At 41.0% G+C, this 12,482-nt stretch overlaps 1 long non-coding RNA gene across 4 annotated transcripts in view; it reads right to left on the reverse strand.

The window, feature by feature from the left end:
* Positions 1-384: 384 nt before the first annotated feature.
* Positions 385-12,482, reverse strand: part of LOC125552639 (uncharacterized) — a 28,196-nt gene continuing 16,098 nt past the window's right edge. For 3 of the 4 annotated variants that reach the window (XR_015601560.1, XR_015601558.1, XR_015601559.1), the window contains 3 exons: positions 2,602-3,765; positions 788-1,161; positions 385-683 (listed from right to left, as the gene is read on the reverse strand). This is a non-coding gene — a long non-coding RNA (uncharacterized LOC125552639). The remainder of the gene's footprint in view (positions 684-787; positions 1,162-2,601; positions 3,766-12,482) is intronic. The other variant, XR_015601561.1, reaches the window with a different exon arrangement.

Raw genomic sequence — 12,482 nt, forward strand, 5'->3', positions numbered from 1 at the left:
TTGAGTTGGTGCTGCACCACCGGAGGCCACCAGAAAAGAAGATGAAAATCTGTAGCGTGAAGCCTAGGAGCACCAGTAGCTGTAGTTCCCAATCATTCCATAGTTGCATCAGCGTCGGTATCTTTAGAATTAACAGTGTGCTTCCCTCAATCATGTATATATATGCATGTCAGTATGTATGTGAGCTTAACTAAACAATGTCAGATCAGTGTGGTTTATGTTACAACACCATGGACATTGTTTATATTCTTATTAATCTCTCTCCTATGATCATAATATGGAAGCAGATAGTGTTAACATTATGCTCGACTCTGCAATGGAGCATCATACGACAAAATAGTTAATTAAAGCTAATTTGTTTTGCTAGTTTAGAAGTACAAGAAGGGTCACAAGTACAAATATCTATCAAATACCCAAAGAGTACCCAAGATTTCTGTGTATACCAGATGACATAGCGCACCAATATCGCATTAAAGATCAAACAAGAAATTCAGAATGGACATACGAGATTTACATATGCACTTCTATAACAAATTAGCTCACTACGAAAAATTGAGGCACACCTGCCTAAGAATTGTGTTGCACCATAGCAAATGATTTTGTTAAGAACTTAAGATCAGTGCTCCTCTCCTCTGAGCAACAAACTTTGCAAACTTCGTTTCAAAGCATTCCTTTGAGGTCACCTGTATACATATGTATAAAGTACAGATGAAATATATAAATGCAAACAAGCATAATGCGATGAGATGCTTAATTTCCAAGGATCAAATCCATGATGGGAACTTACTTCCAAGCATACTCCTGATTCCTTGTACTTCTAAACAAATGGCATATGTTCCTCTGTGCAGCAAAACTTAGAAAACTTCGTCCCAAATATTCCTTCAAGGTCACATGTACAGAGGAAAGATATTAATGCAAACAAGTATATATAAAGGCGAAGAGATGCTTAATTTCCAAGGATCATGTGACCAGAGGTAATCATATCAGAGCGCTGATACATGTTCATGGTTGGCCTGTTATGGATGCTTGAGAGGCGATCGCCATGATGACATGCTCCAATCTTGAAGTAAAAAAATGGACAGTTGACACTGCCTTTCTCTGTACCAAATATCGAAGCCAAGCATTCCGCCATTGTTTGAAACTAGTCAAGCTGACACAAGCCTGCAAAGTCAAATGTTTAGTGATGAACATCATCAAAACACATGTTAGCAGTGCTCCAGTATGCATACGGCTCCCAGTCTTTAAAGGAGTAGCGTCTTGCGTAATCAGCCTTTAAATTAATGTCTAAGTTTTTCATAGATTCCTGACTTAAAACTAATTGAACCATGATTTTTTCAAAACTTAAAAGGAGTAAAAGTAGACGTGAAACAATGATCAAAATGTGTGGTGTTGCAAGAGCTGCTAGTTGATGCAAGAACAGAAGGGCAAACTGTATGTGCCAGATTCTAACCCATGTAATCTCACCGAAGTAAAATGCCTTGCGCACAACTAGCCTTAAACAGGTGCTATACTATTTGACAGACTCTGTGTTTCAGATGTCTTTCCAAGTGGATGAAGCTCTAATAGCACGCCCAACTTTTATTTATTATCTTTAACATTACAGATGGCAACCAGTAACTTTAAGGACTTCAATTGAGCATTAAGGTTATTTTCCAAGGAGCATCAACTAGGGCCTGCAGTACAAAGCATAACAATTTCACATTCTTCCAAGATAACACTAATGCATACTGCGTCTTATGAACTAATCTGCACCGACTCAAAACTGTTAATATTAGAACATGCAGGATATAAATAGATCATATACAGGGTTACAATGTTTTTCCAATGAAGCCATTATCTATATCATACGGGTGATATTTGACCTAAAATATGCACTGCGTTCAGATAGTTACCCTGCAATTGCACAAACAAGATACATTTTTAGACTAAGATGCTTAGTGCCTCTGTCCCTGCAACTGCAAAAGAGCCCACAAAACCAAAAGGCACAAACAAAGCTGCTTTTTCTGTTGCACATGAATACTTCCTTCTCAGGTAGGCCATGCTATATCCATCCAAAAAGAATTCCATTTCGTCCATTTAAAAACCTAATATGCACACCATTTTAGATCATTATAAATCGGGGAAAAAGGTCCCGGAAATATACTACCATCCAGAATACTATGTATGTGGAGCACTTGATATGCATAATTACAGCAAAGCGTTGTTACGGGAGCAGAATTAGTAGGCACACGAGTTACCATTGCTCTATAGAATCCAAGTATATATTGGAGTTAGGACTGTACAGGTTAATAAAAGTTAGGACTACGTGTAGAAATGCACTAGCTGCGTGCATATATGGTCTAACGCTAAGCCTACACTATATCCTATTCCTGATTCAAATTCATTTCAACTCCAATCAGCCTTAGTGATTCAAAGTTCACGTGCTAAATAAGCTCATCGCATGTGCTCCAGCAGCCAACAGGAAGGCAAAAAACAAGGCTTATTACCCATTGACCATATTTGCTGTTGAGCTTCTCTGTATTTGGATATCAGCACCATGAATCCATGATCAAGAAAGTAACATGCAAAATTTCGGGAGGGGAGTCGAGAGACAGGACTTACATTCTGAGATTGTGTAGTTTGCATCGTTGTTACTGTCGTGGTCAGACCTCCGCTGGTTGCTGCCGACCTGCCGCCGAAGTCGGAACAGGCGAGGCGGCACGGGCGTGGCAGCGATGGCGTGCGTTCAGTAGTTTGTACTAGCGGCAAAATGTTATGAAATGAACGAACTGAATTATCTGAATCAAGAAAAGAAATGTGGAACCAGTAGTTTCTACTAGCTTCGGAGTTCAGACCATCTTTTACCAGGTGTACACTACAGACTGATAAATCCAGATGACAATGACACCTACTACTGTTCCCATTCAACACTTTTTACTTTTGTATTTACAGGACTACAACAGTTTCAGACAAGCCCCAGGCTAACAAAACCTATCATGATATCCCTTTTCCAAGCATGATCAGATTAGCACTCCACTAAAGTAAGACTCCAAATATCATGTTCATGTAGTAAGCACTATGGACACCAACATCTGTGCATTGTGCAAAGCAGATTAAAGACCACCAGTACATTTCATGACAAAGAGATCTGTAGGAGGCAGATCAACAATCTAAATCTCAGACTTTCCAACATAAAAAATAACAGGACAAATAATACAAGTCATGTACAAAACCTGAAAACAATACAGCTCACATGCAGAAACTAGATTAATTTAAAATTGTAGGAACCTGAATTTTGTTCACAGGCTAAACCAAACAGAAATCACAATTTTCTTAGGTAAGGTTTGAAAGAGATTTATCAACTGATTTGCATATTTAAGTTCCATAGTTTTAACTAGCTTTGAACACAGACCGCTTAAAGTCTAAGCGGGCGCTTCAGATGCTCTAATGTCTAAGGCAGACGCCTTAGACACCTGCCTAAGGCGAGTTGGACGCCTTAAGCCTGGAGGGCGCTCTGACACTTAAGCGACGCTTTAGGGACGCTTTACAAACAGAGAACTGAATTATCTAAACCAAATAGGACAGTAGTATGAAACAAACACTTCTTATATCAAGGTTGAGTGAAAAATGTTACTCCTTGTGAAATTTGTTCACCCAATAACCAGCTGGTCCACACCAAAACCGAACCAAAAAGATGATGGCCATCCAGCAAATAATATAATCCCAATTTCTGGAGAACCACCAACAATCCAAGTGAGAATAATCATGGACTAAATTGTACTCCCTCTGTAAACAATATAAGAGCATTTAGATCACTAATTTAGTATTCTAAACGCTCTTATATTAGTTTACAGAGGGAGTAATGTGAAAATGAAGAAGCTGAATCGAGAAGGGATTATATCATCCAAACAATCACGAAGTTCTAGGTTGATGATTAGTTCAACACCACATTCGAGAAGATCTGACCAAATGAAAATAACAGTTGACCGTAACGAATCAAATCAGCCATGAACAGAAACCAAACCTCTCCAGCCTTTGATTCATCTCTGCAGAACTACTACCCTCCTGCTTCTACTGCAACTAAAGGAGAACATACACACATACCATCAACTGCTACAATAAGAATCAATCAGGACACTGAATCCACCTCCTATTAAATGATGAATGATGGAACTCATGAACTCAAATCAGACCTTCCTCAAACCCCCTTCGACATGATCTCCACATACCAGTTTTTTTACTATATCCATATACCAGATTCAGTCCTGCAACCAACGCATGGAGGCCAACACAAATGAATTGAACAAACCACCGAAAAGGCACTAACCTGACTCAGTTAAAGAGCAAAGGTTTGCCCACAAGACCAAACCTCCTAAATATATCATGCAACCGACAGGCGCAGAAGACCAACACGGGGTTCAAGGGTACATATAATGGACCGAACCTAGAGAGAGATCGCAAACCAATTGATTTAAACATATTCCAACTCACTACCAGAGTACCAGTGATGGTGCAGAAAACCGTCAGTGACCCAGTTAGGGTGCAAACCGTAGTCGGAAGTAAAGGGAGTCCGTACGGGGCTTTTACCCAGGTTCAGGGCCTCATGATTGAGGTAATACCCTACTCCTGATTTGTTTTGGATTGATGTGGGAGTACCTCATGCGAGGGGGTTACAAGTGGAGTATGATGAATGCTACCAAGGTCTGAGCAATGGAACAGATGCCTCGAACTACCCCTAGCCTCGCCTTATAAAGGGGATGAGAGCTAGGGTTGATAGGGATCCTAACTAACCTCACTATGAGAGCTTCTTGGCTTGCACGCCAAGGATAAATTTTATCTCCAAGCCTAGACCCCTGGACTGATCGCTGGGTAAGGATGCTGCTAGGCCTCTTGGGCCCTGAAGCCAGCCAAGTCTCGAGCTTCCCGGTGGACGGGCCACCCTAGGTATATTGTACCGTCAGTAGCAGCCGAGCTTGTCTGGAGTTGTGGAGTCTTGCTGCCTTGAGAACGAAATCCAGGCAGGCTCTTTTTCAGTGATGGAGACAGTCTAGCTCTCGGTAGCCTGACCTCGAAATCTATGTACTTGGCTATCGCGCAGCCCCCAGCGACGCATCTATGTGGCTTCGTAGCTCCTGATTTTGTGGTGCCGCAATCTAGCGGCTTTGCATCTTTCACCTTCACGGCTTCGCGGCCTACGTCTTTGCAATGTTGCGGCTTCACGGCCGCATGGCCTCCGGCGTCGCGTCTTCGCAGCTTCATGGCTGCACGGCCTCCGGTGGCAAGTCTTCTTCAAATCACTGCCACTCGCTTTGTCACATCCCGCCATCACTGTCGAAAGATAGGGAGATGGCCAGTCGATTTCGCTTTGACAACTGCATCATGATGATAATGCCTAGATCTCCACGCCCACATCCTGCGTAGTGGGAAACCGTGAAGGAAATTGGGCACATGTCGACCTACCGAAGCCGTTGCTTGGGTTTCCCGGTGGGTTTCCCCCACTTCCTCTGTTCCTCTCGCGGAACCCTCTACGGCTTCTCCCTCCCCTGTCAGAACCGCCATTGTCGCAACCTATTACTCCTCGAGCCCTCCCTTTCTTTCCTTCTCCACCCAAGCGAGCCGCTAATGGTGCGAGGCGAGGGAGACCGCGGTCGAGGTCGTGGCCGGATCGTTCCCAGGGCCACCACCGCTAACAAGCGGAAGGACAACGCTTCCGCCAGCGAGGAGGCAGGCAAGACCACAGGCAAGTGGTTCTCCGCTGCGTTAGGTCAAGACGACTTTCTGCTGCCTTGGGAGGTACTTCAATGGAGGACGGCGGGGGCCGTGGCCATCCTGGCACCAGCCGGCACAAGCGAGTGTTGCACCAGCAGTTCTTTTGTCGAGGTTTGGCTTTCCCGCTAGACAGCTTTGTGTGCAGGCTTTTGTTCTCCTACGGGTGTCAGTTGCATCATTTGACACCCAATGCCATTCTCCACATCGCCAACTTCATCACCCTTTGTGAATGCTTCCTTGGGACGAACCCAAACTTCGAGTTGTTTTGATACTACTTCCTGTTGAAGGTCCAGAAGAATGGCGATGATATCCGCGACCTTGAAGGCACCAACCTCCAGCTCCGGCTTGAATCAGACTACTTCAAGATTGCTTTGGCGAAGTCAGTCTACAACTGGCATAAGGGTTGGTTCTATGCTTCGGGGCTCATGGGACATCTGCTTCCCTTCATCAATGAGCCACCCAAGAGTCTGAGAGATCTTGGAAGCCGATGAAGAAGACATCCAGCAACGCTCGGGGGCTGATCGACGTAGTGGAGAGCCTGATCGAACGAGGTGGTTGACCGGGGAGCAAGTCTTAAAGATACATGAGGCCTTAAGATCCGACTCAAGCAACGACACGAGAGCTCAGCAACGACGAGCTGCGAGCCCACATAAACACCCTAAGAGACCTAGGGTCAAACCAAATTCCGCTCACAATAGAAATATTTTTTGGAATTTTTGTTTTTCTCAAAGGCAAACAAGGACGTGAAGCGAAGCAAAGATAAAATATTTTCAAAGTTTCAACAAATAGCCAATGAAATAAACTTCCAAAGAAAAAGCAAAACGAACGACGAAATATTTTTGTTGTTTTCTCAAAGAACTTCAAAAGAACAAAAGGACAAAGAAATATTTTAGGGTTTATTTTAAAAGCAAACAACAACAAATAAAAGAAAAAATAGGAAGAAAAATAAATCAAAAAGAACACTTCAAACAATTGAAACTCAATAAGACACAAACGAGAAATCTTTTGGAGTTTTTGGGTTTTGCAACTTAAACACAGAGATGAAATAAACGACAAAAAGAAAACAGCAAAGAAAAGCCAAAAAGAACAGCCAAAAGAAAACAAAAGAACACCGAAAGAGAAATATTTTTTGGAATTTTGGAAACATAAAAGCCCAAAACTAACTTAAAGAAACACAACAGAAACATTTTTGGAACTTTTGTTATTTTCTCAAATAAGGTAAACAAGAGCTAAAGAGAAGCAAAGATAAAATATTTTTTCAAAGTTTCAACAAAGAGGCAATCAAATAAACTTTCAAAGAAAAAGTAAAACGAACGAAAAAATATTTTTTTTGTTTTCTCAAAGAACTTCGAAAGAACAAAAGGACAAAGAAATCTTTTGGGGTTACTATTAAAAGCAAACAACAAACATCCAAAAGAAAAATAGGAAGAAAAAAACAAAAGAACACCTCAAATAGTTGACACTCAATAAGAGCAAAAGACAAATCTTTTTGGAATTTTTGGGTTTTGCAACTTAAACACAAAGATAAAAGAAACGATGAAAAGAAAACAGCAAAGAAAAGCCAAAAAAGAACAAGCAAAAGAAAACAAGGAAAATAAATGAACAGCGAAAGAGAAATGTTGATAAAAGGCAAAGAACTTAAAGAAACACAACAAAAATATTTTTGGAATTTCTGTTTTTCTCGAAGAAGGCGAACAAGAATGTAAAGACAAGCAAAGATAAAATATTTTCAAAGTTTCAACAAAGAGGCAATAAAATACACTTCCAAAGAAAAGGCAAAACGAACGAGGAAATATCTTTGTTGTTTTCTCAACGAACATCAAAAGAACAAAAGCACAATGAAATCTTTTGGGGTTTCTAGAAAACAACAAAAAAACAAACAAAAGAAAAAAAATAGGAAGAAAAAAGAACACTCTGAACACTCGAGACTCAATAAGATGCAAACAAGAAATATTTTTGGAATTTTTGGGTTTTGCAACTTAAGCACAAAGACGAAAGGAGCAACAAAAAGAAACAGCAAGAAAAGCCAAGAAGAACAATCAAAAGCAAACGAAGGAAAACAAGGAAAAGTGAAAGGGAAATATTTTTGGATTTTTTGAAATATAAAAGGCAAAGAACTGAGAGAAACACCACTGAAGTATTTTTGGATTTTTTTGGTTTTCTCAAAGAAGGAAAACAATAACGCAAAGAGACAAGCAAAGATACAAGATTTCCAAAGTTTCAACAAAGAGGCAATCAGATAAACTTCCAAAGAAAAAGCAAAAAGAATGAAGAAATATTTTTGTTGTTTTCTCAAAGAACTTCAAAAGAAAAAAGGGAGAAAGAAATGTTTTGTGGTTTCTTGTAAAAGCAAGCAAATAAACAAAAGAAATAATAAGAAGGAAAATAACCATCAAGAACACAAAAGAAAGAGATCAAAAACCAAATGAAGCCAAACAAGAAGAACGAGAAATACATTTGGGTTTTCGATATTTTGACAAAACACCTACTTCCTACTTCTAGTTTCATTGCCCAGTACTTCTTTGTCAACCTCTTCAGTTGAGACCCTGACTACACCGAGGGTTAGGCGACTTTAGTATCTACTAGCGGCTTCTTTTGGTTCAACATCAACAGGTTGTGCTACTAATTTTTCTTTTACCGAGTGACCACTTTTTACACAACCAGGTACATCTCCATGTATTTTCATATTAAACTTACGATTCTTCCAGTTTGTCAGCCATTCGACCTCCAGATTCTCATGTTCATGTTTTGATTAGAATCCTCACACGGATGCTCTACTTGGTGTTGGCCCTCGACGTTGTAATTCCAGGTCCTCTGGGTGCTTATCTAGCTTAACCTTCCCTTTGCTGCCACCGCCGCCAGTCTCTCTGCCTCGGTTACTTTGTTTACCGACTCTTTTGGAATCATCGTCTTGGTCACTTGTGTGACTCTAGTCTCTCATCCTTAGTCCGACGTGGTCTTCTTGGATCTGTCTCTGGCGGTGTGTCTTTAGGCTGTCAGTTTTTCGGCTTAGCAAACATGTTAAGTTACATTATCCTCATAGCGAGATTGTGTCTCATCGTCCTTTTGATCTTGTTCACTTCGATGTTTGGGGGTCCAGGTCCCTTTGCCTCAAAATGAGGAAATCGTTGTTATATTATCTTTATAGATGATTTCTCTCGATACACATGGATATATTTTATGCTTTTATTCTAGTGAGGTCTTATCTATCAGTAAGAAGTTTGCCGCCATGCTTCGTACCCAATTTTCCATTCCTATATGCGTCTTCCATCCAGATTTTGCTTGCGAGTTTATCAATCATTTATTGTGTGGATGCCTTGCTGAGTAGGGCGCACTTTTTGAAGGCACATCTTAGTGAATAGATTTAATGTCTGATCTTGGTCCCTTTCACTACTTCAAACTGAGGTTTCTTCTACCTCTGATGGCTTCTTTATTTCCCAAGAGAAGTACATTTAGGATATTCTTGCTCGTGCTGCTCTTAGTGATAAGATCACTACTGAATCTTGGTCATCTTCGCTACTTGAGATTGTTCCTTATTTTCTAAGAGAAGTATATCCAAAATCTTCTTGCTCGTGTTGCTCTTACTGATGAGCGCACTGTTGAGACTCCGAGTCAACATCCACCTTTGTGCCCACCTTTGCTCCCTGCCAGTCTGGATGGGCATTCTTTGCCTTGCTGCAGGCTGCTATGAGTACTGTCTGAATCCCACATCCCGTGTTCCCTTTATGTGCGACACCATAACCGCACGCTCGAGCACCACACCAATGGTGAGCAGGAGCTCGGACAGTCGACGCGTACCTGGTTTATGCACGGGGCGAGCCGAGGACAGGCGCTACCTAAAGTCGAGGCCAAGGGCGCAGTAGGAGAACCTGGGGTGCTTAATCAAGTGCGTGACCCACAACCCGTAAACAAGAAGAGAACGCCAAGCCGGATCGATGGGGTACGAAGAGTGCATAGGCACGCGGGATGCTGGATCAAGTCCCTCTGTTTCCACCATCGCCAGTCTTTGCCTCTATTGCCTTGTCTACCAGTTATTTTCAGGATTGGCATCATCCCCTTGGATCACTTGTTATCTCTCATCCTTAGTTCGACGTGGTCTTCTTCGATCCCTCTCTGATGATGTCTCTAATCCACGGTCCAATTACCTTATACTCATAGCGAGACAGTGTCTCGTTGTCCTTCCGACCTTGTTCAATATGATCTCAGGGGTCCATCTCCCTTTGTCTCCGGTAGTAACTTCTCTCTAGACACCTGGATATACTTTATTTCTTCTTGTAGTGAGGTCTTATAAGACTTGTTGCCATGGTTCACACTCAGTTCTCTACACCTATTTGTGTGTTCTATGATGACTCCGGTTCATCCCCTAAGGCTTCCCAGGTGATTCATCCTCATCCTCTTCTTTACTAAACTAGTCGTCCACATCTTGTGAATCCTTCTGATGCGTCATCTTTCGATGAGCTATCTCCCTCGACTACTATGTCTCCTTCTGTTGACAATGCACCTCCTCCAGCTCAACCTACTTATGGCTTCTACGCTCGCCCGCTTCCACTTATTGATCGCTATGGGTATTCTAGTTGCTCTTCTCAATACGACTTACCGTGACGCCATGTTCATCCCGAACATCGACATGTGATGGCAAAGGAGATTGCTGCTATTGAACAAACCGACACATGGGGTCTCATTTTCCTTCCTCCCATGCTCATCCCATCACTTGTACTAGATAGGGAGCGCGCCTTGGCGCGAGGGTGCCGGTCCCAACATTTTGGTCAAGCAGTTGGAAGCGATGCCATCCAAACATAGATAGTGGTAGGGCCTTTGTCTTCGTTATTAATCAAAGAACATGTACTTCGCTTTTAGATGATCATCAATGAGAACTCCTACTTCCTCTTTCCATGTTCCAAGGAGAAGCTAATGCAGCTTGTAGTGACGGATACTTGAAAGCAAAGGATATGTAGCATCCTCGGGCTTCATTTTCCTAATGATACTGTGAAACCTCTAAAAAATCATTACAATGGGCTAATAAACCTAGGAAAGCTATACAACAGAAATGATGAAGTGGTGTGTTCTTAACGAAAATAGGAACATATTTTTAGAGAACAAATATATATCAATCTATTTAATACATGTAATAGCAACTCCTTGTGTACACAATGAGGGTGATTAAGGAATGCATTCCAGTCACTTTCAATATAAGGAAACGGAAAGTAGCAGTTCTGATAATTGACAGCAACAGGTAACCATAAGTTAGCTCATCACAAATGAAAGAAATGATTGGAGCTCCAAGGACCAATATGTAGCTTTGTTGTCCCAGTTATAAAATATAATAATATCCGCTTCACGGGTACATGAATAATTTCTCTTATAGTGTGAAATAAACCTCAACACAATTAGTATGCTATGGATCCCTTTATGGATATACTAATAAAACTCTAAAAAAGGATAAATCACCTCATATAATCCTGACTTACTTGCAAACAATCTGTACTTATCTATTTATGGTCTTCATAATACAGTCAAGCTCTTGCTTTCCTGAATCAAAAACAACAGTCACAACAGTCGGGCAGGACCACCACATGCACCAAAAAAAGGTTAAACACACGCACAAAGGAATAAAGAAGGCACAGGGACCAGCCAAACCCCTTAACTTGTAAACTGAAAATCTATATGTTCTCAACTGATGGTTGAGACAATCAACCACCAGTCCTTTTTGTTTATCCAACAAATATAAGATACGACAGATTTGCAGGTAAGCACAAGGAGACCATATTATTCAACAACTTGTTGATTCAAATGCAATAGCACTGTCCTTGTCAGCACATTTAAAAATTACAGAGATCTTTATCAAGGATATACATGTGCATTTCATCTCCATTATAGTTTGAACATATAAAAAGAAGAAACAATGAATATCTGTAAGAAAGGACAACAAAATTAAGTGTTAAAAGAATGGAGTGGAAAAATAAAGAGAAGATGAGCTCACCAGCGGCTCCTAACAACTACGACACACGTTGCCATACTAACAAACACTAGCTAGTATACCTTAGGGGTGTGCATATGTTACAACCTGCTACTTAAACAATCTGAACTTGAACCTAACTTCTATTGAATGATTCAAAATGTGGTGCTGCATATACAATACCTAGTAGATACTGCTTTAACAAAAAACTAAACATACAGCTCTCTGATGTCAGAGTAGCATGATTCAATTTGTAAATAAGAATGCATGTGTCGCACTATTACATACAGGAAACACATGCATTCTCATTTACTATGAATATACTTGGAAGGAATAGTGTGGCCTTTCCAGAAGGAAAATACATCTCAAATACACTTTAGAACCACAGGTATTGGCATAGACACTAAACATACGTATCAAGTCCACTACAAAGCATAAGATGAAGAGGAGCAGGATAAACTTCTATGTTACAGAAATGAGTGCAAACTGCAGGCATTTATTCAATATAAAACCAAGGATACGCTGGACTTGAGGCCACAAAGCAAAACCTGAAATAAACATGAAACAAAGACATAAGAAACCATAGCAAATCTCGACACGGGTACAACTTGCAAGATTCTGGGCATGAAGGCAAAACTGGCTAGTCACATGAGAGGAAATAAAACGACATTTTTCTGCCCCAACTCCTATTTGTGATCACCTCAAATGCCAAATACACTACAGCCAAGAAAGAAAACATTAACCAGCTACAGAATATAAACACCTGGCGGCTACGGCG

This window comes from Triticum urartu, chromosome 4A (genome assembly GCF_056163025.1).
Source record: "Triticum urartu cultivar PI428250 chromosome 4A, HENAU_Tu73, whole genome shotgun sequence".
Lineage (NCBI taxonomy): Eukaryota > Viridiplantae > Streptophyta > Magnoliopsida > Poales > Poaceae > Triticum > Triticum urartu.